This window comes from Anas acuta, chromosome 9, assembly GCF_963932015.1.
Source record: "Anas acuta chromosome 9, bAnaAcu1.1, whole genome shotgun sequence".
NCBI classification, from domain to species: Eukaryota; Metazoa; Chordata; class Aves; order Anseriformes; family Anatidae; genus Anas; species Anas acuta.
The window spans coordinates 6,926,851-6,954,478 of record NC_088987.1 but is presented as its reverse complement, the minus strand read 5'-3'; the positions used below and the strand labels follow the sequence as shown (position 1 = coordinate 6,954,478).

At 48.6% G+C, this 27,628-nt stretch overlaps 1 protein-coding gene and 1 long non-coding RNA gene across 4 annotated transcripts in view; both read left to right on the top strand.

Annotated features, from left to right (window-relative positions):
* Positions 1 to 4,373: 4,373 nt before the first annotated feature.
* Positions 4,374 to 18,242, top strand: LOC137860794 (uncharacterized). Of its 3 annotated transcripts, none has more exons than XR_011099187.1 (4): positions 4,374 to 4,604; positions 13,782 to 16,553; positions 16,730 to 16,843; positions 17,881 to 18,242. It is a non-coding gene; the product is annotated as an uncharacterized lncRNA (long non-coding RNA). The 3 variants fall into 3 exon arrangements; XR_011099186.1 differs by having other exon boundaries at positions 16,927 to 18,242; XR_011099185.1 differs by having other exon boundaries at positions 16,924 to 18,242.
* Positions 18,243 to 23,515: 5,273 nt separating this feature from the next.
* TBL1XR1 (TBL1X/Y related 1) overlaps positions 23,516 to 27,628 on the top strand; it is a 109,500-nt gene continuing 105,387 nt past the window's right edge. The window contains exon 1 of the mRNA XM_068691415.1: positions 23,516 to 24,352. The gene's annotated coding sequence lies outside the window, so the exon portion shown is untranslated. The remainder of the gene's footprint in view (positions 24,353 to 27,628) is intronic.

The window sequence follows — 27,628 nt, the reverse complement described above, 5'->3', positions numbered from 1 at the left end:
CGTGTCATCCCGGTTCACATGGTACAGAAATAACGCTGGACTGGAACCAGAGTTAACACAGCTGAGGTCTGGGATGCAGCTGATTTTGAGAGGGGGGATGGCAGAGCCTCGTTAGGTGAGGCCTGCCTTCGGAGGCAAACCTGATTTATAGCTCAATCCATTTCTGCTCTCAGATCTCCCTGCTTTAGTAGGTTGTTCTCCCACTTTGGTTCATGAGATGCTTGCTTTGGAACAAAGAGGCTTGGAAAAAGTCAAGGGTTAACTGAATGTTAGATTCAGTCACCTTTCCAAGACAAAAATATTACAGCAATAGTGTGATGGAAAGCAAATATTCAGCTGTGAAGGTTGCTCATGGGGGACTCAAGCGCTGCACCCTGATGCTGTGGCAAAATGACCACAGCAATGCCATTGGTCTCAGGACCTCAATTAGGGCTGGCTACAGCTTTATGCTCTCACCCCTGGGTTGCTTTGCTGTTTTGTTTTTCATCCTGTCATGATTCTCTGACCTGTGAGCAGAGGCCAGGCGTCATTACTGGAGGCATTAAAACACCGGCCCAGGCGGGCTGGCAGCGCTCAGCACGCAGCTTCCTCCTTTCAGGAGCCTGTCACCAGCAGGACACGGAGTGACTCAGGAGCCTTCCTGAAGAAAGCAAACACTGCCCGCAAACACGCGCGTGCCTGCTTATCTGCTGGGCCTCCGCGGGAGCTTTGAGCCCCAGTCCCTCTCGGTTTTATGCAGAAAATATTATTTTTTTAGGTCACCTCCCTGCCTTTCCAGCCTGAGCAGAGCAGGGGCAGGCTGGGCAGGCTCCTTCCAGGTGGGCAACTCTTAGCCTGGGATTAAAGCCCGGTTGATGCCATGTGTGTACAAAGTCATCCGTGGCCCTAAGAGTGCGCAGCTAGCTTGTAATGGGCATGTTAATAAGGCTATTAAGGTTTACAAATATTCTGCTCTTCCGTACAGTTTATAATTTAATTAATTGCCAGTTAATTGTCTTATTTTCCCCCTGTGATTGATGTCACTGAGTGGGATTAGGCAGCATCAGATGATAGGGAAAGTGGGAATGAATGCCGCGTCCTACGACGGTGCGAGAGGAGATGTTTTCATGGACAAATCCTTTCCGACATGGATGAGTACCGCAGTGAGATATCACCGGCTATCAGCTCGATACATATTGTAATGGGATCATTAGCAGCGGTACCAGCTGTGTGAGGTTTGTGTTCACAAGCCATGGGTAAGTAACAGGGAAAATATCGGCGCCTTGGAAATGTTTGCCAACTGTAAATCCTCCCCTTTCTACAGAGCCAGCGCTCGGTTTGTGTAACGTGGGCTAATACTGCACGAGGCCCACGGGACTGCTGCGGCCACCCCTGCCGTTGGTAAGGGCAGGGGAGCCCTGGCTCTGTGCTGGAGGAAGGGACCTGGCCGCTGCCTCAGAGCCACCCGAGCAAGCTGGTGGCATCGCTGCTCCTGGTGCCAGCAGCCCAAGGGGTCGCTGAGTTCCAGGTTGGCTTTTAACCCATCCTCTGTGGGGTATAAATCTGGAGGTGCTGCAGAAATACTTCAGGCGTTTTGCTTTCTCTGAGCCCTTCTGGGTGACCAGAGGCAGCCCGCTCTGGCATGCCTTCAGCTCCCAAAGCCCGCAGTGGTGCCAAGCAAGGGGACCCGGGGTAAACGAAAACCCAGACCTAAGTGACTTTTGACCAGACTTTGATGTCATTTCAGCAGAATCAACCTGGAACAATTACAGAGCCTTTGGCATGAGTGAGCTCAAATTGTGAAAGCGAGCTGAAGAGAAAATAACCCGTGTGTGCCTGCCCGGGTGGGCGTGCAGTGAGTTAGAGCCCCTGCATAAATCAGCACACGCGAAGTAGGTTATTTCTGAGGCTGTAATCAGAACAAGGAGTCAGCCAAACCACATCTGTCTCTTTTAATTCATTCCTTCCATTTTGGGGACTTCGCCTTCAGGAACAGCTATCAGGGATTACATAAAAGAGATTAGCTAACATTTCTGCATAAATCAAGGCCGGCGCAAGATGTTTCCTACAGGCGTTGCGAAACCCGCGCCGGGCGGAGGACAGGGACACGGCCACGCTCCCCACCAAGCACAGCGATGCTGCCCTGGCCCGGCTGCAGCTCAGGGGCCACGGACAAAACCTTCGTGCTTCTCCAGCCAGCCTTGAAGAAAGCAGATCCAACGTGTGCATGGAGGGGAATGGCGGGCCTTGGGTCTGCGTGGTGTTTTTTTTTTTTTTTTTTCCAGCAGATCTTCCAGCCAAGATACATGAGAGAAACAATGAAAGGAAGAGAGGGGCAGGGGAGCCTTACTGTAAACCAGATTTCCATGTGTGAATGCAAATCAATCTTGCTGTTAAAGAAAGAGCCGAGCCAGAACGTGTTACATCTCCGCTTTTAGCACAGTCGCTAGCAGAATGTCTTGATGTGAACGCTGTTGTGTGACTCAACAAATCTTCGTGTTTGTTTCTTTTTTTTTTTTTCCATTTCGAGGCAGTTTCATCATTTTCCTCTGCTTTTTGCTCTGTTACCCTGAACGGTGAGGCTGTCGCGGGGTCAGGGAGTTGGAATTTTCCTTTCAGTGTTGTCTCATTGCTCATCCCCTATTTTTTCTTCCCTTTTTGCTACAGGTCAGAGCAGATCTATGGTGAGATACAGGGGAAGGCTCAGCCCTTCTCTCCCATTTGATCAGCCTTAAGTTGTTCCAGTCCCCTGACTGCAGAGCATCTGTCCCTGCCCTGTCCTTCCACCCATCATCTGCATCCGAGCTTCCCTGCGGAGCCTTCGAGCCAAAAATACCAAAAGAAGTCTCAAGTTTTTCATTCCTTCAATTTTGACGAACTGAATTTGAGACCCCGCAGCTGAGTTTCAACACTGCCAAATACCAGTAGCTCCCATTAGCTGCTGAGTACTCATCACTTCTCAAAGTCAGGCCCCATGTATCTCTTACTGGTATTTATTACTCGGAGTTGTGCTTGAAACCTTAGCAAGACCCAGGAAGAACTGGAAAGAGGAAGATTCACACTCCTTTCTTTCCAGGTGGGGAACTGAACTGCATGCAGTGCAAGGTCTGATGTTTAAGTGTGTGCTGGCACTGCATGATGACACCATCTACACACTGGCATTTACTACTTTCAGAAAAAAAAAAAAGAAAAAGAAAAAGAGAAAAGCACAAAGATGCCCATCTCCTGTTGAAATACATGCCCAGGAATATATCTAGAAATAAAGCTGGTTCTCTCTCTCCATCCTTTGATCTCGAGCATCTTTCAAAATCTGGCCTCCAAGTGCTATACCCAGGGATGCATGAAATCGAGCATTAAACCTTTATCTCCTCCACGTGTGCTTCTCTGCACTGTGATTCACAACACAGATCTGTTCCTCGCCTGGTCTTGGCTCAGTGATCAGCACGACTAATCCCAGAAATAAGGGTACTGGCCAGGCATCACGGGGCGGGGGGAAGATGTGGCCCCCAGACATATGCCTCCCCAGATTTCCCCATGGTGAGCGATGTCCCTGCACAGACACAGACACAGACACCCTCCCCTGCTCCTCCCATCCAGGCTGCAGCTGGCCTTGGATTCTCCCCCGATGTGTGAAGAATGTAAAGATGTGCCCCTGATCCTTGACCTGTGTTGAGGACCACGGAGCCAGTCATTTCTGAAACAGCACCCAGAGAGAATCTCAGACCTTTTTGTGCCAGTGGTGTAGCAGGGAGGAGAGTGCCTGGAGAGACCCAACTACCCATACAGTGAAGGGAAATCTGAAGTTTCCCCTCTGCTTTCTCGTGCATAACAGCATCTGTATGCCTCATTTCCATCTTCACAGCTCCAGCAATTTACATAATGAACATTTGCAAAGCCTCAGAGCTGGGTTCACTTTGTATCACATTTACTGTAGATGACCTTCAACATATCATCAGAAAAGTTTCCCAAGCAATTTTCCCAAAGGGTATGAATGTGAAGCATAAGACCATCAGGAGGGAAGAAAAGGGAATAAGATCAGATTTCTGAGATACCCATTATTCTAAGAGATATTTTCTCTTCTACAGCAGGAAAAAAATACTGGAGTTTAAAAAAAAAAGGAGTTCTGGCCTTGCTTCTTTAAAACCAGTGTTGGTATAAGGCCCATCAATAAAGTAATTTAATTAGATCCGCAGAAAGAATATTTCCATAACAGGATGCATTTGAAGAAATGTTAAATTGAGGAAAAAAACATAACCAGAGAGACAATTTTATTTTTATTCCTTCATAAACAATGGGTGTAAAACAAGTTTATTCATTTTGACCACCTGATCAGAAAAAAAATCTGATGGCAAATAACAGGGCAGCCAAGGCAGAGATTGAAGACCTGAGACCTCAGGGGTCAGAGCAGGGCATCAGGGTAAGAACGAGCACCTGGGGGCAGTTGTGCCTCCTGCAAAGGTGTCAGGTGTAGCCCTGATTTCTCGTAATAGGGCTGCAGTAAGCACAAGGTGATAAAGCAGGAAGGGAGGCCGTAGCCTATTTTTGCCTCTGATGCCTGTCCTCAGAGCAACATCTTCTTCATCCCCCTTGCAACTTGGGGATAATCCCTCACCTGACGGCTGCCTGTGAGTTTTCTTTTCTTTCCCTGTTTGGGCTGTCAAGCTGGTTGTCGGTCACTGAAGCAACAGAGAGTGCTCTGAAAGGAGAGGTGTGTTTTGCAACTTTATTTGTATAGGAAATTAGTAGAAAGCTGAATACAGAGATGTCCTGGTGATGAAGGAAAGGTCTCATATCAGCCGTCCTGAGGCTCCTCAGATAAAAATGGATGTTATACACTGCCATGATAGGCCTGCTGGAAATGTCTGAGGTAGCTAAGTCTGGTGCTGTTCCCATTGCTCTAGGCTGAGCTTATAAGGACTATTGCCCTACACAATAAGCATGTAAACATGTGGCTGGCATTAGCTTGCATTTTCTGACCTCAGATGTGTTGCAAGAAGTCTATCAGTGTATTCTGTGTGGCTCCATATTACCAGAATGGGGGCAGTGTCATGGCACTGCCATGGGGTGGTCTTTACCACCCTGCTTCCTTCAGTGCCTTTGGTCCAGCGTTATCCTGGGCCAGACACAGGTTCTCTGCAGCTCCCCTGTGGGCTGTCATAAAATGGCCCCAATCTACTGTGTAGGGTTGCTGGGCCTTCCTCTCAGATTGGCAGCTTTTAGTCTGCAATCCTTGAGCAGAGGCCATCAGAGAAGCATCACACTGAATCCACGGAGAAAGGGAGAAAGTAGCAGTGTGTGCAGCTGGAGAAGCTGGTCCTTAGACTTAAGAATGCATCCTCCTTTTATCCTTTTTTTTTTTTTTTTTTAATACTACCATATAGTGTTTAATAATTCAATATACACATAATCCAAAATAAACACACTAATTAACCTTTGTTTTGAGAAATCTAATTAGTTAATGCATAGTCTCTGTTCGGATTCCAAACAGTTTGGAGTGGGAAAGGTGCCACGGGGAAAGCGTGACAAAATATGTTTAATGCTGAGCACCTTCAATTATTTAAGCAGAAACGTGGGCTGGACCAATTAAAAAAAAAAAAAAAGTTGTAATGCAGGCATGTACACGCTGAAATAACTGCATGCAGCGCTCCTAAACTCTAATCCTGCAGCAGAATGGTAAAACATGTCCACATGTAAAGCAACTGTACTGAGACGGGGGTCTGGTGGCTTGGGAGCAGCTCTGCTGTTTGCCAGGAACCCCCAAACCTTCCTGCTGTAGCTCAGGAGGTGAGAGAGGGGAGGAAGGAACTAAAACTGGTGCTGGCAGAGGCTGCCCACCCTGGCTGGGTAAAGCTGGATGTTGAGTCCCTGTCCGCATCCCAAGGAGATGATGAATTCCCTGAAAGGTCAGATGCTGTGCTCTGACTCACTTGTACTAGTCTTCTACAGCCCAAATGCCTTCAAAATATATTACTGTGTGATAATAATTTTCCCCAAATGCTGGAGTTTTAATATTCTTCCCCAGCTGAACTGTAAATAAAATTATTTCCGAAGAGCACTTATTTGAGCTTGATTATTAAACACATTGCCAAAATCTGGTCGGTTAATATACTGGCTGCTACTTGAGCTGAAGTATCTAGAAGACAAAGAACGAAGTAAACGAAAAGGAAATCAACATTTTGCTAAATTGCATGTTTTTAAAAATCCTATAATTGAGGCTGCTACTTCATTTCCATTTGTAAAACAGATTGAGTTCCCCTTCCATCTACTAATGGATTTGGTTTATCTCTGATACTAATTGCAGCATTTGCATGGCTTGCACAGTCTGCTTGTGACAGGACCTTGAGTAAGAAAAGTCAAAGTGCTGCTGCTGCACTCTGGGGTGTCATTTAGGAGCGATACTTGGCACCGAGCTCTGCTGAACTTCAAGCCCTTGTTCTTCTTCCCGTGGCTCCAAAGTCTGGGTCAATCAACCAAGATAAACTTGTTAAGTCGCTGTCAGGATTATGCGCCTCAGGTCTCACTCGAGAAGCAGTGGGAAGGTTCAGGTGATAATAAGGCAATACCAGACAGTCTGGATGTTTAATTAAACTTGCCCATGCCCGCTTTGACCTGGTGATTGGGCTGGAAATGTCACCAGAACAAAGGTTGCTCATGAGGTTTGCACATGTGCCTCTGCTCGGCAGGGCTCGTTGTGGAGGAGGGGTTTTGCACCATTTCTCCTCATTCTTTCACACCGCTGTTGGGAAGGGAATTGTGTCATGAAGTTCTGGGGGGAGAGAAAACCCACTTTTTCTGAGATGAGCAAGCCTTTTCTTATAACCTGCAACAACAGCTCAGCTTACACACATCTGAATTAAGCACCATGTGCAATTCTGGGCTTTGGGTCTGGTGGTAAGCGATGAAAACACGCTGCCCGCAGCCCAGCCAGTGTTCAGCTTCAGAGCTCAGGTACAAACTGTTTTATTGCTGAGGTGGGCAGGGCAAGCAGCTTCCCAGAGCCTGTCCCCAAGAATGTGAGCTGTATCAGCACCCGCAGCAGCAAGCGAACAGAGGACTCACGGTTTGGCTCCCATTGTTCTGTTCTAAGTTTACAAACAGAAGCTTTATTATTATTTTTAAGGCGCTCGTGAAAGCAATCCGTCAGATTCCCAGGGAGTTCAGCATGGCAAAGAAAGCCCCAGCTACAGGGTTGCCTTTGTGGAGCAGGTCCGCGGGCTCGCTGCCATTCGCACAGCAGGGGAGCGGTGTAATAATGACACCAACATCTACCAGATGTCTTCTGCAGGATTTTGTTTCAAGATGCATGGCTGCTAGTTCGCAAGGACATGTGTGGGGGTTTCTACCCTAATATACATGATTTGTTTAAAAAGTTTGCAGGTGTTAGGATTTTTTATTGAAGTCAGAGCTGAGAAATTATATACAGTCGGTGAGGTAATGCTTTCTCCTCTCAGACCGGAGCAGGGAGTACGCGCAGTCTGTATTAAATAAAGGGCAGCTGTGTTGCCAGCACAGTTTTATACATCTGAAAACTAATCCCAGCCACACCAAGCCAGCCGTCCTTTCCTGCAAATCCTTGGTGAGAGCAAGAAAATCCACCGATTACTTGCTGCTCTCCTCCGGGAGCTTGCATGGCAGGCCCTTCCCATGGCTGGCGGTGGTGGTGGACCCCTTGCTGCACCCCTCTTTGGGCTGGCCCCACATCTGGCCAGCTGCAAGGACCCCCAAGCCCCCGGCTCTTCCCTGCAGCTGTTAGGGTGCAGCTGGGGGGCTTGGGGTTTGGGGAGCAGGACAGCTGCTTCCTCTGTCATCACTTCATGCACGGGTTTTGTTTCTTTTCCTCTTTCTCTGGGCTCGGTTCAGCTGCTTGCTGAAGCCCCAAAGAAGCCTGCAGAGACTTGAGATTTTTTATTATTATGATGATTTTTATATAGGTAGGTTGTAATGTCAGGATATGAGGTTGAAAGGGCAGGTCTGAGTCAACTCTCTGCTGAATTCAGAGTATTTCCTTTCTGTGTGGATGAGATCCAAGAACTTATCTTGGTTCAATAAGCCCCACTTATTTCTGATGCTCGCTTGCCTAGACTTTGAATCCGTTGCATCTGCAGAAGGGAGCTGGTCATCTGGGTTCAGCACTGCTCTCCTGAAGAGGCTGGGACACGCACAGTCAGCAAGGGAAATGTTTCGGGGTGGCAGCTGAAGTGGGACATTTTATTAATATATAAATAATGTGCTCTATGTATATAAATACTATATGTATTGTGTGCTGTGTGTGTATGCGTGTACACACAGCTACAGGGGACAAAGGTGCCGCAGTTTGGGGCCCCTCTGCCCGAGCCTGCTGCACCCCATGGTGCTACTCCTGCTGTCCTCAGTGTCCCTGGGCCCAGGCTGAACAAGTCCCGTGGGGTCTCTCAGCCACCTGAAGTAAATTTCCTCTTATTTCCCTCCAGGCTGTCTTTTCCCCTATTGCTGAATTTCACTCAACATAATGATTTTGAGAGCACCATTTTCAATTTCCTCTACGGAGCTGAAATTAATACGAACTTTATGCCACCGCGTAGCCGAGCAGGGCTTTAAGCATCCGCCAACAGTGTGCATATTTCAAAATAATGTAATGGCTCTGAAGTCCCAGTACTGCTTAAAACCACTGCCGTAGCCCATGGTAAACACTGGCAGTGCCTGTCTGAGCTGCAGCACCAGGAATAACAACCCCGGCCCATCATGTCCCTCAGGGAGCAGCGCTTTGTTACCATGAGGGGCACAAGGCCGGAGGGCATCCAGGTGCCCCTCCAAGCTGGAAGTGTCCTGTGAGCATGGGGCCTGGCAGGCCCATGGCTTTGTGTGTGAGGAAGCTCCTTGTGACTCCTAACGGAGCGAGGCTTTGTGAGCTCTCCTCACATGGAGGCCCAAGCTGAAGAAGCCGCCTGAGGTAGGCCGCAGGCTGCACTGCTCCCCATGCTGGAGTCGCTGGTGGGACAGGGCTTCTGCTCCACTTGGAGACTTGTTCTCCATCAGACCTCACGGCAAGGAGCTTCTCCTGCCAGGAAGGCCTTCCTCACTCTCAGAGCTTTCCTCTTTTTTCCCCCCTATCTATGTAGGGCAGCTCCTCTCTCCTCATGGGGCTGGTTTCCTCAGTCCCCAGTCCTCATGGGTGAATTTTTGAGGTCAGGGATTTCAGCTGGATTAAGTCTTGGGTTTGTGCCCTTCTGCTCATGCCTCACTCCTTACAAGGGAGACCACCACGTTTTGTTGTCTTCAGAGAGGTGGGAGGAACAGAGGAAAACACAAACCAAAATGCTCTGATTGCCAAGTGTGTGTTTTCACAGAGCCCATTCACTGCCTTGGGCTTGCGATTTTGACTGTGTTTACAGAGGAGCAGAGGGATTATAAGAAACTGTGTGTGTGAAAGTACACAATGCATTAATTATGGCGAGCACTTTGTGATACGGTCTAACAGAGCTAATGGAGCACAAGGAAGCGGTGGAAAACGTCAGGGGGATCTGTCAGGGTGTTTGTCCTGCAGGCTGATGTGGCTGACCTCACCTCCCAGAACAGCGAGGTGCCAGCCAGTGCCCGGGGCCAGCAGGAGGATGGAGAGGAGGCACGGAGTGTGCCGAGGTGTGGGCAAGGTGGAGAAACACTGGGATCCTTGTGGCTACACTCTGCAGTGGGATCTGGGCCGTGTGGGTGCTGAGAGAATGACTTGAGGCTGAGGTCAGCTTGCTGTCTTGGTTTATAAGAGATTTTGCTGCGTCCCAGGGCTGTTCTGGCTTCTCATTCATGCTGGAGCTGATGGAGAGCTGTGCTTAACCAGCATTACAGTGCTGGCAGGGGCTGCTTGTCGGAGCAGGAAACCGCTCCCTTTATCCTTGCTTGCTCTCCAGGAGTGAAATATGCACAGTGCCCCTGTCAGCAGTAAGAGCCTCGTATGGGGGGAAAGAAGAAATATTAACAAGCAGGCACAGATGTTTACCTTTAACTTCTCACTTTGTGTGGACTTGGGAAACCAGGGGAGAGAGGAGGTAAGGGACAGAGGTCTGCAGTGCAGGAGAAAAAGCTCTCCGAAAGCCTGTGGAGGTTGTCAGATTGAATCTGCATTTCCCCTGATATTGCTGTGGCTTTTCTTTGGCCCAGCATTATTTTTATTGTTATTTAAACCCGCCATTCCATTAAAAAGAGAAAGGTAATTGCTTTTTCTTTCTTCTGCCTGAGCTTCTCAATATGATTAAGATATGGAAAACAAATGACTGGACATAAGGATGATGTAATGGGCAGAGACAAGCCAAAGTCACTGTGGCCCAGTTTAAAAACATGGCACTCCTCCAGGATCTATTTGTTTCTTCTAATACGGTGATTTGTTTTTATATATTGCTCTCTATAATTATCATCACACTGTCTATTCACTGGCTCTACGTTCAGTGTAATATAAATCTGGAATTAGTCTATTGAAGTCAATGTCGGATACATTTGCTTTAACAGCTAAACTAGGTCTTAGTCTCATTTATTCTACTGTAGCTCCAAAACAACTCCACCGAGGCAAATACAGCTCCTCTCTCAATGAGCTTTTTCACAAAGCCCTTGTTCTGCTCCTTGGCTACACCACCCACCCTGGTGCTGAGCTGGTGTTGCAGTTGGGGATGGCCATGGTGCCAAGGCACAGCTAGGAAAAGCAACACAAGGTATGGGGCAAGACTGGCCAACAGCCATGAGCTGGGAGCCCATGCCAGAAATGGGATGGTCGTATGGAATCACAGAACCATTAAGGTTGGAAAAGACCCCCAAGATCATCAGTCCCACCATACGTGTTCATCCTGGAGCTACGCGGCCTGTTCTGGGACCTCGACTGTTATCTGGGGGACTCGGAGCTGAGTTTGGGGTCAATGATGAGGTGGAGAGGCTTGGAGAGAAGGGCTAAGCTTGGGGAAAGCCACAGCAACTGAGGGAGAGCTGCACGAGGAGAATAACAGGGCCGCGAGCATGGAAGGCGGCGCTGGGGAAACAGCAGGCCAGCAGCCAAACTGAGGTTGAGAAAACCTCTGTAGGCTGGAGAGCAGCCACGGCAGCTGGAAGCCATCGGAGCCGCGAGGGCCGTGGTGCGAGGTCGGCGGCGAGGAGCGGGCTCAGCATCTGCAGGGAGGCTCTGGGGCAGGCGGAGGTGATGCGGGCTGCTGCTCTCCGCTCGATGGCCATGGTGTGACCCACCATGGGAGTCATTTCCACCTAACACAGGGAATGTAACTTTTCAGCCTCTTCCAGTTTTCATTTCTGGCAATCCAGGGAAATTCTGATGTAGCCCAGGGCAAACTTCAGCTTTTCTTTTTCCTTTCTCACAGGGAGGCTCTGCACACCTCTGGGTGCCCAAAACATGCCTCAGACTTTGCTGTGTCTTTCATAGATTTTTCCCTCAGTAGCTGTGCAATAATTGCATTTTACAGCTCTACACTGCTACTTGATAAAACAGCTGGAAAGAAGCTCTTCAGATTTTCAAATGCCATAGTTGGCCTCTAATGCTAGTTTTCAGTGGTGGTTTAACAAGTTCTTAGAAAACTGTTCAACTTCCTGCTTAGTACTTAGAAGGTAAGCAGCAGATATAACTTACTAATAACCAACCAAAACCAAAAAGCTTAGGGATTTTTTAAAGATGTAAATGGGGGTGTTTTTTTTTTTTTTTGAGATGCCACATGGATCACCTCTACCCCCAAAAGAAAGAGAAATGTTCAGCATTCCTTTCTACCAGACTTAGACTGGGGAATGTAGAGTTTTGTCTGAAAAGTTGAAATGTAAAGATTTCTGGGAAAAAACAAACAAAGAAACAAAAAAAAACAACTTTCAATTCAAAGTTCATAGATTTGATTTAGAAATTTACCCAAGGGGGCCTCTGGGGGGCTTTGCTGGCCTGGCCTTTTGTCCCTTGCTACCCCATGATGTCCTCCCAAAGAGGAACAAAATGTTCCAGTCACCAAACCACTTTGGGGATGAGGTAGGGCCTGGGAGCTGGCTTTGTTAGACAAAAACACTAAGTTTCCATAGGAAAGTAAGCCTGTCTCATAAGATTTTTAGCTGGAAGAAAAAAAAAATTGTCAGAAAACATTGTTCCCACTGGCTGAGTGCATCACTGCAGAACACCGAGAGCCTCCGTGCCCCCTCTGTGAGTGCCCCAAACCAGCAATCTCCTGCCGGCTGCTCCCCATTAACATTCACGCCGCAGCCTTTCTCCCCGCTCCTGTTCTCAGATGACATTTAAACCTGCCAGCAGTTACAACTGGTGTCATGTAGTCTTTGTAACCAATGCAAAAATTGCTCTCTTGCTTCATGATGGCCTCTAAAAACAGAAAAAAATGAGGGAAAGAGGATGGCTAAGCATGGATGTAAATATTCTGAAATGCCTGCATGCTGTTTTCCCTGCTACTGGTCTGAAATCTTCTCCACTGCTTCTTCCCTGGACGTGCCTGCTGAGAACTCGCGCTGCATCCCTAGACCAGCTGAAGGATCGACTCTGAAATCAGTGGGGTTTGGGCTACACCTCTACAGTCAAATTAGGAGTAGTGTAATTTAATACAGAGCAGATAAAATGCACCAAATCAGCGCTTTGTGGTGGCTGAGGGGTGATGGAGCAGCGATGCCTGGCATGCCATGAGGCCTACCAGCTCTCGAGCAAGTACCTCGTGGTTCTCCAGTGCATCCCTGGATGCTTTAATTGGCACGGCAACAGCTCCCCTGCACGGGAGGGGTTTTCTTCACTGTGAGTCCTGAGAGCATCGTAGCCACCCTGCAACTGGTGGTAGTGCCCGGGGCCACATAATTTGCTCTGCTTTCCCACTGACCCCTCCTGATTTCCCGGATTTGTAGGTCATTAAAATCAGAGAACACATCAGGGTTAGGCAACTTTTGGTCCTTGGACTTTGGACAAAGTGTGATTTGTGAATCCGAATGCTTTCACTGCGTGGGGAGGCTCGGGTTGTGCTGCTCAGCACCGTGGGGGCTGAGCCCAGAATGGGCAGCAGCGAGGGTCCGGGAGCTGGGTGCCGGCTCAGTGATCCCATCAGCTGGGGAAGGGTCACTGAGGGTCCAGCAGGATGCACCGCTGCTGCAAACAGCAGAGAGAGCTTGATTTTCTTGCATCCCATTTGGCTCTGAGGAAAGGCAGCCTCTGCTTTAAGCCCTGCTTGAGATTTCTTCCATTTGTAGCTCTGGGACCTGTTTGGGGTAAATGTTCTTTAGGCAGAACAGCTGACATGTAACGGGGCTTTGACCATTCTGCATGCAACCGTTTGAGTTGCTTTTGTTTGGTACGGGCCCAAAATGTGACCGCTGGTGAAAGAGCAACGTGTCCTTGTTCCTACAGCATGGAAGGGGAGCTGGACGGTCCGCCCACCTGTTTCCATTTACCCACGGTTAACGTAGCCAAGCCTATAGTCATCTGTTTTTGTAATGCTCACAAACAAAAACTTTGTGTTGATGTTTTGGTACCAAGCTCAAATATGGGAACAATTTTATTCTCAGTGCCAGCATTTCTGATGTGAGAACTGAAAGGCGTCCAGAAACGCTGCCTTTTCACTGAATATTCTTTGGTCCCAAGATATAGCATTTTTAAAGCATTACAGAAGCAAAAACAATTCCAGTGCCTTGAAAGCTTTTTCTACTGACTCTGCTTCACGGAAACACTGACTCAGGGCCAAATGGCTGATTGTATTGTGTGATGTAACAAGGAGTTAGAAAGCTTAGCGGAGAATTAGAATAATGCGTTGTGTGCCTGTGTGAAGTGGAGGGGGGGCACAGCGTTTAATAGATTTTTTTTTCAGCTATATGTTATTTGCTTGCAGAACTCTCGCAGGCCTCGTTGGAACAGATGGGGATTTGGCGTGTGACAAGGTTTTGGCTGCTGAACTAAACCTAAGGTTGGGATCTTCTCAGCTCCACGAAGGGCTGGAACGTCGGTGGCCTTGCTGGGGCATGGAGGGAGCGAGCACTGCTGGTAGGAAGGAGAGGATGAGCAGCATAACGCCTCGGGCAGGGGAAGGAAGCATCTGGCCTGGCCTCTGTCGTCACACCAAGCTAAATGTTGGGGTGGATGTTGGGGTTTTGGGGCTGAGGTGGCTGGTGGCAAGGTGCAGGGCAGATTGCTTTTTGCTTGCTCTCCTGGTCCTGCCCGTGAGGAAAGCCATTAACTGCAAGCGTGAACTCTGAGATGAGTAAAAATCAAAGATGACCCAAGTGCCTGGAGGCATAAAAACAGCTACTGAATTGTTCAGCTTGTTTAATGAAATGGAGCAGCGCGCAGACACAGTTCACATACAGATGTACGGACGTGAATACAACACCAGCGGCTCTCAAACATTGCACAGAGATGGCTGCAGATCCCCAAATGGGGAAGCCTGGCTGCCGTCAGCTGTTCAGAAGAGATTTGGGATAAAAAAAAAAAAATCCCATCAGAAACCTGCCCTTGCTGTAGTGCAGCACTAGCAGAATGGAAAGGAGCCCTGGGCACGCTGTGTAGCCCGTGGGTCTGGTGCATGTCAGCAAGGTGCCTGGCCCGCCAGCTCCTGGGGTCTGCCCGTGGTGCTGCTGGCCTGGTCGAGCCTCCTGGTGCTATCTCAGGCTCACCGCGTGCTTTCCGCATCAGAGAGGGGTGCGTGAGCCTCCTGGCACCATCCCAGGCTGCCTGACCTTTGCTGTGCTTGGCACTAATCGTCACCTTGCCCTGAGTCACAACTTCCCGTAACATCGGAGGGAAAATCCCTGTCCCCTGCTGTACCTGCAGGACGGGCAGGGCTACGAGCCAGGTCTGCTGCAGTTTGCTCCTGCTTCCTAAATCCGTGTTTCCATACATATACATGAGACCCCTCCCCGTGCTGTCCCATCATATCTCTTCCCAACTCCAGTGGCTCCCAGGACAAGACGAAATGCCAGCACTGAACTATATTTGATGCTCATGACTGTAACACCAGGTTTGGATGCTGGTGCAGGTTCCTAGGTCCTTAATTTCCCCTTTAATTGATTTTTCTAGTGCATTTGATGAATAAATAGGTGCTCACTAGCAAGCTGAAATACCATTTGCAATCTTGGGCTTGGAACAGGGCCTTAATGTTGCCATTATTTGTGTTTACAGCAGTCCTGCGGAGCTCGGGGAGGTGGAGTACGTGCAAATGTTAAAATTGTCGGGGCCCAGAGGCGTGCAGCAGCGCCAGCCCAGGCTGTGTTCAGAGAAACAACCCGGGTGTGTGCCTGGCTGTAAGCATGAATGATCCCATTGACTTCACGTTGGCTACGGATGCGACCGGAGCTGAATGTGCGTTGTGTTTGTGGGGAAAGATGATCCAGAAGGAGCTGGCTGCTCAGGAGGGCGGTGGGGGCTGGAATTGGTGTGGGTCTGCAGGAGGGGGAAGGCAGAAAAGGGCTGCCCTGGCAGTGGGAGCTGCCAGCGCTTCCTGGGCTCCTGCTTCGTGCAGGTGCTGCGGTCCCTGGCAGCGTCCTGCCCTGGCTGGTCGAGCAATTTGAGCCTCTCGGTTTACAAGTACTACGTTCGTGCATGCAGAGCGATGTGATTACAGGTTCGCATCAATTTGTGTGAAGTTGGCAGCATCCTCGGCAAATATTTTTGTCCCTCCAGCTTCTAAATGGCATCGCTGTTAGCAGCAATGCATCACCATTAGCAGCGGGACTTCAGAGGACACGTGAGCAAAGCGTGATATTGCTTCAACCTCTGGAAGTGCGGTGTGATAATTAATCAGGCACGGGTTCATCACTTGGATTTTGGTTACACTTCTTCAGCGAGCTGTCCCCTCCGGGGCCGGGACAGCCACAAGCTCTGGCTTTGTTCTGCAGCACCAGGTAGGGAGAGGTCGGTGCCAGCCCAGAGACACCAAACATCCAGCCCAAAGCTGCAGACCCTCAGCCCTCCCTTGCCCAGATCTTGCTGATTTCTGGGTCCTGTCCCTGTGAGGGAAGCTGTGCTGGCTGCGGTGCTCCCTCCACTGCTGTGCTCATGTATTGGTAAGGGCCGGAGCTGGCAGCAGGGCAGGGCAGCAGCAGAACGCATTTGTCTTGCTGTCCGGCGAGCCACGTAACAAATAGCAATGCCAAGTGTAATCCTGCCTCGGTTAAAACTGTTGCTTTGGTTTGTCATCGTTCATTGTTCGGAATACAGCTGCTTAATGACAGGATGTGGGAAATGAAGTTTATGTCCTCGTAGGCTTTAAAATAAAAATTCCTGAACAATGGAGGGGAAGGACACGCACAGAGCCTGCCTGCGCGCTGAGTCGCAGCTCCAGAGACAGAGCTTTTGGTCTTGGCTTTAAAAATAACCTGCAGTGTAAACCCGGGCAGCATCCACGCCTCGGCTTTGCTTACAGTGCACGGCCACTGCAGCTGCCTCTGCCCCACACCTTCCTATCTGTTTGATAGGAAGAAATGGAAAATAAAAGACAAATGCCACGGACCTGCACGGGGACGCTGCTGCTTTGCACGCACCCCTTGATCAATTTGGCTAATGCAAATGATCAGGAGGGGAAGGGAAGGAATTGGCCATAAAGACTGGGAGCAAGTGGGACACGGGCAGAGGAGACTTTAAGCAGGTAACAGGAGGCAGCCCTGGCGCATGGGAACGCCAGGGTGCGTGGCACGAGGTCCCTGTGGGTGACAGCCGAGGCCCCAGCTGACTCTGCTCTCATCCCTCTGCAAAGCCCACTGCTGGGGCAGGGGTCGTGCTGGTGCTGCTGTTGTTTTCACAATGATCTTCACTTTTGGACAGGCCATGGTGCAGGGCCCCCGTTGGCGTGCTCGCGGCTCATCCCTGGCGGTGCAGGCGGGCGCGTGATCTTTGCTCCCGGTGGGAATGCTTTCATCAGGGTGCGCGGCCCATTAGGTAAGCAAATGGGGAAGCTGAGGGGTTTGGTGGGAGACGCTTCTCATCCAGGCTTTAAACTAATTTCTGGCCTCAAATAGCAGGCGCAGCCCTTGAAGAACCACCAAGGGCTGGGATGCGGCCAACAGATCTGCATAATTGCCGGCCCATCCCATGCTTCATTCTGCCTCTAGAAATATTCTCCCTCCTCCTCTACATACGTTTATTAATCCCTGTCCTGAACTGTGTGAAATCAGTGAGGAATTTGCCTGAGGTTCCTCTCCGCCAGCACTGGCCCAGGGCTTCTCAGCAGCGTAAGCAAAATTAAAGGAGGTTCTGGGGCTGGGATGAAACCACCCTGGCTTGTCAGAGGGAGGAAGAGAGGAGTCACGGTGCTGAACTTGCTGCCCTTGGTGCAGTGAGGATGGAGGAGCTGCTGAACCTCCCAGCGGCAGATTTCCCACATCCCTGGGATTTTCCATGTCTTAAAATCTCAGTTAAGTGTCCCCTTTTTAGGATTATTTGATATATTCCTACAGTCAGTTTTTAACAGCAGATCATTGCCATGCTCCTTGCCACTCTCGTGGTCCCAAAGTTGCTCTCTATTTTTTGTATCCCTTGCAAATTTCTATTTCCAACAAGCCTACTGTTATCTCACTTTTGCTATTTTAAGTTCAGTGGCACAAAAAGGCTGACTCACAGAAAGCCGTGTTGTAGGAAATATTGGCTCAGCTGAGGAAATAATTCTCAGTTCATTCTTCCACCATGTGCTTTAGGTTTTTTCTGTCCTTTTTTTTTTTTCCTGTCTGTTGGTCTCATGTTATGCCACACATCTAGCTAGCACTGTGAAAGATGGAGAGCTATTTCTAATACACACAGCACTGGTCTACAAAGTCAAATGTCTCTTTCTATATATACCCTGGAGTGTTTTATGTACCTGCTAGGAATGTTACACAGAATGCTCACACAGCTCATAAAATTTGGTCTTGTATTGGAAATGTTTTGTGGAAATATGCTGCTTAATCTACTGCAGCAATTCACAGTTAATGTTGTCACAGTGCGCACTGGAGGTTGTGAATGAAGATTACGACTGGCTCAGTGGAGTTTGATACGTTATCACAAGTCCTCAAGAATAAAGCTGAAAGCTGTGGTTGTTCTAGAAAATGCAGGTAATTGGCCAAAAAAAGGGGGACAGCCAGGAGGCCCAGGCAAAGTCGTCCTTCTGGTTGGGCTTATGTTGATCCTGGGCTCTGCTGAGTACCTGCAAACCCTGCCTCAAAGCTAAGGGACTGTATAAAAGAAAGCATGAACCATGCCAGGGTGTGCTTTAACTGAGTGTTAAGCACATCAGTGAAAGATGGGGCTGAAGATCTAGGATTAAGTCACATCTCAGTAGGGTGCGAGGGGGGAGGAGTTTTTTTTTTTTAAAAAAAAAAAAAAAAGCTACACAACCTCTATTTACTTCACAAGGACTTTCATCGCTGTAGCAAGTTGTCTAATAAACTGCAGGGTGTGCTTTAGCCCTGCCACGTAGTTCATTCATTTTAGGTGTAATCTACCAGAAAATAATGTTGAATGTCTTCTAGATACAGATATGGCAGCTATCTACAGGAAAGCAGTTGATACCAATAATATAAGAAAAACAAGGGACTTCTGGAAGTACCTATTGATAATTTTTTTCTAAATCTTTTTGACACTATCATTAGCAAAACCTAATTAGAAGGTGGTTTTCAACAATTGCTGTCCTCCGGATATTAAAATATAGCCCTCGGATAAATAATATCATCTTTAAAATACTTTGTAATAAACACTAATTTACCCTCCCAATTTTCTTGTGAGATAGATAATTATGTGTTAACAATAATATCATCATCATTAGTAGCCGTGTTAGTCCTCTCTTTTTGTAGATGGAGGCTCATGCGCTGATAATAAACAGCTTGCTGAAGGCCACATGAGGAGTCTTTCAGGACTCTGATTAGAGAGCAAACAGTCCTGGCTCCCAGTCCTCTGCTCGCACGGAGAAGGAGAACAATGTCGGTATAATGAGAGAAAAACAGGGGCTTAAATATCACCGAGAAAGAGGAATCCTCCTCAGATTGGCTTGCCAGGAAATATTAAAGTATTATGTGACAGAGATAAAGGTAAATATCTAATAGATTTTGCACCTTTTGTACTTGTACTTTTATTTAGTAATTATACCAAGTAATGCAGATAATGTTATGAATCACGATGGCACTTAAAATGCTGAATTTTTGCAACCACATCCTGGCCCCGTGAGATAATCCATTTTGATCTCGAGCTGCAGCCAGGTATGTCTTGCTTGAAACTTCAGAGGAGTGTGATAGCTGCCAGCGCCGCACCCTTTTTCGTAATGTTGTTAAAATAAAACATGTTTGGATTTGCTCAGCCATTGTAGGATGCAAGATCAGAGTTCCAGCTCTGCCGTGAACGCAGCCTTGCCGTGACCATGTAGTTAACAGGGCCTTCTGTAGCAATTTTGAGAGGTAAAATTTTTGCCATTTTAAGAAATGTGGTTATTTACACATTTAACTGTAAAACTGAAAAAAAAAAAATAATCCTTTGAGAGCAATAAAAGCCCCCAAATAAATGCTTTGCTGTGCCCCAATCTCAGCTCACGACCTACAGGAGCGTTGAGGCGGTGTGACCTTGTGCTCTGTGAGCAGCCCCATAACACTTGTTTTACCACAGCCCGCCTGCTGTCATGGCACCCATCCCTCTGAGCAGCTGCTGGTAGCTTTTCAAGGCAGAAAAGGGAAATTGCTTGCATGCAATATTGGACCCATGCCAGGACCAGTGGTTTGTGCCCACCGCAGCTCTGTAGGACACAGAAGTTGCCTCTTCCACACCTCGTAGCACCATGGTTTCACAGCAGCACTGAACAGGCTCTAAGCAGTGTAGCTCATGTGGAATTTCTGGAAAAAGCTGCTTCATGGACCTCGCAGTTCCTCTGCTGTGTGAATGAGAGAACATTCCCCTGGTCGGGCCCTTCCTCTGCTCTTGCCATTTACTCCAGGCAGCAGAAGTGCCTGGGATTGATGCAGGTAAGCATCAGTGAGACCTTTCTGTGATCAAATCTTCTGTCTTACAGAGATCTACAACATATTCGTGTCTGATGCATTTAAAGCAACTGAGGGAAATAAGTAATGCTTCAGTGCACTAATCACCAGCATTGCATTTTTTTACAATTTATATCAACTACTAGTCAATTTGTACACCAACTTAGTGGCATAAGATGCTCCCAGCCTGCCCTCTTCTGTGATCACTGGAAGGAGCTGCAGAAAGAATAAAACCAGTGCTTTCCGAGTGGTGAGCTTCCATTTTCTCTCCACACGCACCGTCCCTCCTCCACCCTGCCAGCCCACGGTGGGACCAGCTCAGTTCTTCTATTTAAGTCAACAGGATTTCAGTCCCACTTGTTTAAATATCAGGTTTGACTGGGGCTTGCCTGCATATCAAAGGCAATATGGTAATTTTTACGAGGGATAGGGTTTGCCCTGGTATTGGCCAGACTTGTCCCTGCTCTCCCTGTTGCACAATGAGGAGCTGAGTCACTGTCATTTCTCACCCAGTAAGTGCCTGCGTTTCACTGGTGCTGTGTTCATAAAGCACAGGGTCATAGCACGCGTACTGTAACTGGGGGAGTCTTTGCATAAACAGGAGCTAAAAATGAACAAAGAACATTCCTGGTCTGCTCCTATTTATTTATGCACTGCCACACATGGGAAGTTTCATTCTGGCACCTAGGTTGCGTGGTGGACTGGGCTCGAGCCTGCTTTTCTGAAGTCAGTAGTCTAGTTCCTATTGACACACTGCTATCTCATTGAGCCTTTAGTTTCGTCCCAATCTGTGGAAGATTTATAGTTATATATTATACAGATTTAACACAATACCATGGCTTTTATTATTTGCGGGAAAATGTTAATAAAAAAACAAGTATTACAGATGCATTTTAATCCCTGAAGTGATTTTTTGAGTAGAACACATGAATTATTAATTGTTGTTATTGTTATTACTGCATTGCATACCTATCTCACAGGACATTGTGAGGATTAATTAATTCTTGTAAAGATGTAAAAGGCCATATAGGTGTCAAGGGTTATGACTAAAATGCTTTGAAAATGGAAACCACTCTGTGAGTGCCAAGTATTATTATTTATGGAGTCCAGGCAGTGTGCTTGGTGCTGTGCAAACACTGGTCCAGTTATTGCAAATATTTGCTTATATGTGCTTAGTAGGCCGAGCACTCACTGTTACGAGTAATTTAAACTATTTTAAGGATATACCTTACAAACGTGGCTGTGAGAAGACTTCCCTAAAGTTGGAGTGCCAGGACCACGGAAAGTGAGCAGCCGCGTTACTGAAGCACTTCAGAGGCCCATTTTTATTCAAACACGTGAATGAACCAAGACTACAGATCCAATTCAATTCTACATCCAGGAGTTTGGGTTTGGACCTGCCTTTTGGACTTCGGGAACAGAAACACGTCAGTAATTGTTGTTTAAAACTGTCTCTCCTGGCTTAATTCACAGCCAACCCTTATGCTCAGGTCATTCGCTGAACAACCCATCGTGCTCCATAACCTGTTCAGCTGCCCTACGTCACCCATTCTTGGAAACTTTCGAAAGTGAGAACGTCTCTCCTGCCAGGCTCTGGAAATCACCCCAGAAAGTGTGTGCCCAGCTGTATGTTTGGGCAATGGAAATGTGAAATTGTAAGCTAGATGCGGGAAGTAATGCTTTTGTGTGGCCTTGTGAGGTGTTCACTGAGCTGGGGCCTTACTCAAGGAGAAAAAAAGGAACAAAATTGAAAGGGTAAAATTATTATTTGTAGATATTATTTGTAGAGTGTACAGGGCATAAGATTTGGGTCATAATACTCAGGTAAGCACGCAACCCAGCACACAGTAACAGTAAAAGCGAAAGCCTGGCACGCTGGAGTCGTGACTGAACATTTGGTGAACAGTAGACCACGGAAACCTTCAGCCAGCTGACTTCAGCTCAGCATGTTGTTGCTGCTCGGCAGATGGATGGGAAGACAGTGTTTGTAATTTCTGTGGGCCAAACAACGCACACTTGAGGGGTTTTCCCTCCTCCGTTTCTCACACAAGCCTCCTGAGCGTCACACCTCCCATTGCTATTTCGTGGACTTTTTGCAGCCCCTCCCATATCCTTCTTCAGGGCCGGGTGTCCCACACTCCCTGACACAAGGTCCCTTATCATCTTCCCTTTTGCCTTAGGCTACGTGCATACTCCCATTCCCCCTTCCTCCTCCCACTGTTACTTCTTATCTTCTTTTAACGAGGAAGTAAGTCATTGTGAGTATCAGGAGGTTAAACTCCTTTAGAAGCATGGACAGATCTGAGATTACCCCGTAGGAAGCTGTTAATTAGTCCCTTGCTATTTCTTCCACCCCCCATTTTAAATTTCTCAACCTTCAGCAAACTCATCAGGTTTGTCTACAAATGACAACAACATTCTCTGAAATTTTTAAATTGAACTGGATATGGTCTTCAAGAATAATTGCTTATTTACAACCCATCTTTTACTTTACTATCATTGAGAAGAGAAAGGGGTTTGCAGTCACAAATACGCTCCCTGGCTTTCCAGAGACTTAAATTTCCTTGTATAATTCGGTCAATTTCAAGCAAACAGACTTCAGTCAATTTCAAGCGATCAGGCTCAGGCCCTTCTCAAAATTAAACAATTTTGCAATGCAAAAAAAATAATCAGCTTTCTGCAAATATTTAAATATTATTCTTTGTAAAAGAATGAAAAGCGTACGGGCCTGACCCTGAAAAAAAATGAGCACTGTGAGGGGATCCTACACCCGGAGACCCACCCATCTGCTCTCCTCAGGGTTTGGCGGAGTAGAAGGGTCCCATCTGCTTGCGCGACGAAGCTCAGGTAGGTGAAATCTGCCCACGTTGCGTTTTGCTTGGTAGGCTGGAAGTGAAATACACCCTTAACTCTAGATAGGTCTAGCGTGATTCTCTGGCAATTTAGAGCTCCATTTAAAAAATAATAAAGTGCTACGTTTGTGGCCCATCTCTACACTCTGGTTTTCCAGGCACCGTGAAGGCAAGCAGCGTGGAGATGTGATGTGGGGGTCGTGTTGGGGCAGCGTCAGACCCGGCCCTATGTTTGTGGGGTGCTTGGCCCCACCAGGAGCAGCACCCGGTGCCGCAGTCGGATCCCAGCAGGGTTTGTGGTCGCTGTGAGTGCCCGTGGCAGCACAGCCGCCTGGACACGCGCCCAAGGGCTACTGCGAGGACATTTTGAAGATGGCAAGGACCGCCCCGCCATGGATGTGGTGTAGCTCAACAAAACCCGCTTTAAAAAAAATAAACAAACCTGCGATAGAAATGACAAATGGCTTTTATGTTCTAAAAACGAACAGTGTGCGGGTAGGGCGCGTTATTATTGCGGAGGGCTTTATTTATTACATAAAGTCACCGGGGTAGGTGCAGTAACCGGGCTGTAGGCATCGAGCTGCGCCATGAACACAGCCCAGAGCCATGCCAGCAGGCAAGGCCACACCGACAGCGAAGCCTCCCCTCACGCTGCCGGCCCGGGGAGGCTGCGGGAGGAGGAGGAGGAGGAGGAAGAGGAGGACTGGGAGGAAGAGGAGAAGGAGGAAAAGAAGGAGGAGGAGGAGGAGGGGGCCGCCGACCCCCGCAGCGCAGCGGCGCGGCCGGGCCGGGGTTCGTGCGGCCGCCTCAGGCCGGCCCCGCTCCTCCTCGCCCGGCCTCCCGTGTCCCTGCCTCCCTTCCCCGCCGTCCTCCCCTTCCCTTCCCTTCCTCCCCTTCCCTCCCCGGCGGCCGCCGCTCTCCCCCCGCTGCCATTTCGGTGCGGCTGGCCACCCTCTGCCGGCGCGCAGTGTGTCTGCGAGCCGTTGGCTGCTCCGAGCCGTTTGGCTCCTTCCCTTAGTAACAGCTTTTACATTCTGCCTCAATTCCTCCTCAATCTAAATCACACACACACACACAGATATTACTTTTTTTTTTTTTTTCCTCCTCTCTTCCTTCTCCCCTCCTTCCTCGGGACTTCATCTCTAATCCCCCCTCTTTCCCCACCCTCCCCCTCCCCCCGCTCTCTGGCTCGGGATATAATTGAATATCACAGCACTATTTGGTGCCTGCTGCTTTTTTTTTTTTTTTTTTTTTTTTTCCTTTTCCTCCTGTGCGTGTGTGTGTGTGTTATTTTTTTTTTTCCTCCTCCTGGTGGACACCTCAGCTAAAAAAAAAAAAAAAAAAAGCCAAAAAAAAAAAAAAAAAAGAGACTTATACATTACCCGTGCGTACACACACACACACACACACAGAGACATGTGCATGTAGGTCCGTATGGCTGTATAAAAAAAAAAAAGAAAAAAAAAAAAAAAACAACCAACCACCAACAAAAAAAAAAAAAAAAAAAAAACACCAAGCACCACGGGAGCGGAGACAAACAAGGGGGAATTTCTCTCGCCTCCGTGCCCGGGGGAAGCAGCCAGGCAGCCGCCACCCGCAAGGTAAGGACCGGGGCGCTCCGCCGGGCCGAGCCGGGCCGGGCCGGGCCGGGGGGCGCCGGGCGGAGGCGGCTTATGGGGAGGGGGGGGGGGGGGGGGGGATGGGTAAAACCTCGTGGAGCTCGGCCCCCCCGCTGTTATTTTGGGGTTTCGGGGCTGTTTTGGGGAGAAGGGGGGTGCCGCTGCTGGGGGGGGTGGGGATGGGTGTGGGGGTTGTTGTGTGTGTGTTTTATTTTTTTTTATTTTTGCGAATAGCTCCCTTCCCCCCCCCCCTCCCCGCTCCGAGCCGCTGCCTTCCCCTCCCCCCCCCACCCGGCTCTGTTTTAAGGGATTTCAAAGGGTAAAAAAAAAAGAAAACAACAAATAAAATAAACCGAGGCATCGGCAGCGAATTAAATAAAGGAGCCATGGCGAGGCGGGCTGCTTTATAACCTATTTTTAGCCCGATTTGTGTAAAGAGGAGCCCTCCCCTCCCCCACCCGCCAGAAGTAAATATGCGCGGAGGGGGGGAGGGGAAAGGGAGGTGGTGTTTTTTTGTTTAAAAAAAAATAAAACGAGGGGGAAAAAAAAAAAATCAAGAGAGCGGAGCCGTGCGAGGTACCGGGGCCGGGGGCAGGGAGGGGTTGGTGTGGGGTGGCTCGGCCCGGCGGCTGTGGGGCTCCGTGGGGGCTCTGCAGGGCCTGGCCCCAACCCTGGGGCTATCACGGGCCAGGCCCGGGTCCCCCCCATCAGCAAGGGGTGTGGGGGTTAATCTCGGCCAGGTGAATTTAATCCCGGGTCTCAGAATCGCCTTGTAAGGCGGCCCCAGGGGATAAAAGCACCCCCCCCCTCCCCCCAAGCAGGAAACTTTGGGTGCGCTGCACGGCGGAGCCCTGCTGGAGCCTTGTTGCTGCAGAGCACACGTGAGTTTTTAGGAAAGTTTGGTTTGTAGGGCGCTGCGTAGGAAAGTGAAGTTTGCGAGTGAAGTTTTTACTGCTCTCCAGCGTGCTCGGCTTCCCCGCTTTGCTGTCTGTGTAAATCAGGTTCCTTGCTGATTTATGGGAGAGACCACGAAACGTGTGCCTTCTTTATTATCAAAGCATGGGAGGCGTCAGCAGGAGGACCGGGGTGCAGAGCAAGAGCTCCTGGGCTGGTCTGGCACCCTCCCCATCCTGCTGTACCAGGGGTCTGAGTATGGCAGCGGGGGCTTTTGGGGTTGGGGTCGCTCCCCGTGGGCTCAGCAGGGTGCACGCAGGGTGCTGGGGTGCACCTGAGCACCAGGAGCTCCGGGGCCTTGCCCAACGTGAAGCTGGGCAGAGCGGAGGCTCGGTTGGCCTCATGAGGTCTTGTTGGGTTTGGGGCCTTCCCTGGAGGCGTTTGTGTTGGTGGTGTTTTCAGAAAGCGAGGCCTGATCCTGCAAACTCTCGTGCAGGTCCTTGAACTTCAGTAAGTGGATGAGTGTTCACAGAGAGGAGCATGAAGGCCGCTTCCCTCTTAGCCAGAGGAAAAAGAAAGAGCTGCTCTGATGAGGTGGTTGGACTTAGGAGGCAGGTGGTGGTGTGTATGTGATGGCACCAAACTTTCGCTGGTTTCTCGTAGCCTTTTAATTTTCCTTTGCCATGGTTAAGGTCTGATGGAATAGCACGGTGTGGTGTTGTTTTCCTGAGGTCACCTGAGACCATGCTCACAGTTTTCTTGGGGGAACGTGGATTTGGCCGCCTGAAACCAAGGGCCCATGCGGTGCTGTGCTTGGGAACTTGGTGGCGTGCCTCCTGAGCTATTATTGAGAACACCTGGAAGATGTTTAGTTCTCAGTGCACGAGGAAAGGGAAAGGAGAAGGAAATGTAACTTAAATGTATGAAAGGAGTTGGGGTTTGGCATTTTTTTTTTTTTAAGGCTGTGCAAAAGTTTATGATTTTTGTTCATTTAAATATGCATAGTCATAATGTATGTGCGTAGCATAAAGAATGCAATAATTACAGTTGGACTCTTGCTTAAGCTTTTTTCCCTCTTCAAACAGGCAGTTATGATTTTTCCGTGTTTCTTTTATATGAATACTTCTTTCGGTTTGACTCTATATATGGTAATTATTGATGTTTGTGCAATGCTTTGAAGTTGTAAGGCATCGTGTAAGTGCTAAGTACCCAGCAACAGCACTTCATAGTTATTTTCCTATCATGAAAGAGTTTGATGCTACAGCCCTAAGCATAAAGAGACTCTGGATGGATTAGGGGAAATGGTCAAAATTGCTTATAATGTTGTTTTCAGGTAATATTTTTTAGTTAGGAAGAACAGATCCAAATAATGTAAAGCAAACTGAGTTATTTTACCTAACCTGATTTTGCTTATGGAATCTAATTTAAGATGGACTTCACGTTTGAGTCAGAATGTGTTTGCTGTTATAAATTTTGTAGTGGCAATAAAGACCCACAAACTACAAGGATGTAATTGTGCAGGAGCAAGGAAGTCCTGTAACGCAACACACACAACTTCAGCAGCAGCAGCGGTCTGGTTCGGTTCAATGAGCTCTACAGATGCCTGTGGAGCTGCACACAGAAGTAAGTGTGTTTCGTGTTAGTGGCAGGCGATGGGATGTGGATCTTCCATGACACTGACACGTTTTCTTGGTATCCAAGTGCTATCAAATGTTACGGGGAAGGCCGAGACAGCAGCAAGCGTGACGCCCTTCCTCGGTAATCCTCTTCGTCTAGAGCCACACGAGATGACCGTGGATTGTATTTGCTTTGCCGGAATTTCCTATCCCTTCTGGGCCCACGGCTGCTCGGGACCGTGGTTCTGTGAGTTGTGACGAGGCTGCGAGGGGCAAAGAGACGTGTGTGGATGTGGCACTGGCCCTTCCCCTGCTGGAGCATGACCGGGAGGTCGCGGTGTGGTCTCCATGCTGGGAGGAGGATGAGGACCGGGCCAAGCAGGATGGTGTGGTGTCGGCGTGCGATGCTGCAAGGCTGGAATCCATCCTCCTGAAGCACCACTAAATTCTGAAGAAACTAATGTTTATCTTGAGAGTTGTGATTAATGTCGTGTGTAGTGATCGCCCTTAGCATGTGGTTACACGTGCGCACACAGGGCAGAGCGTAAAGCAATGTCTGTATTTAAGGCCAGGACCCGTAAACGTCATCGCAAGTAGCTGTGGGTTGGGAGAGAAGTGAAAATGCGTGTGCACACTGCATCCATGTGTGGCTCCTACAAAAAGTGCCTAATGCGAGAATATACTTACTGCACATTCATTTTTTTAAATATAAGTGTAGCTGTTTGTGTTAGGTGAAGAAGTGTCTGAA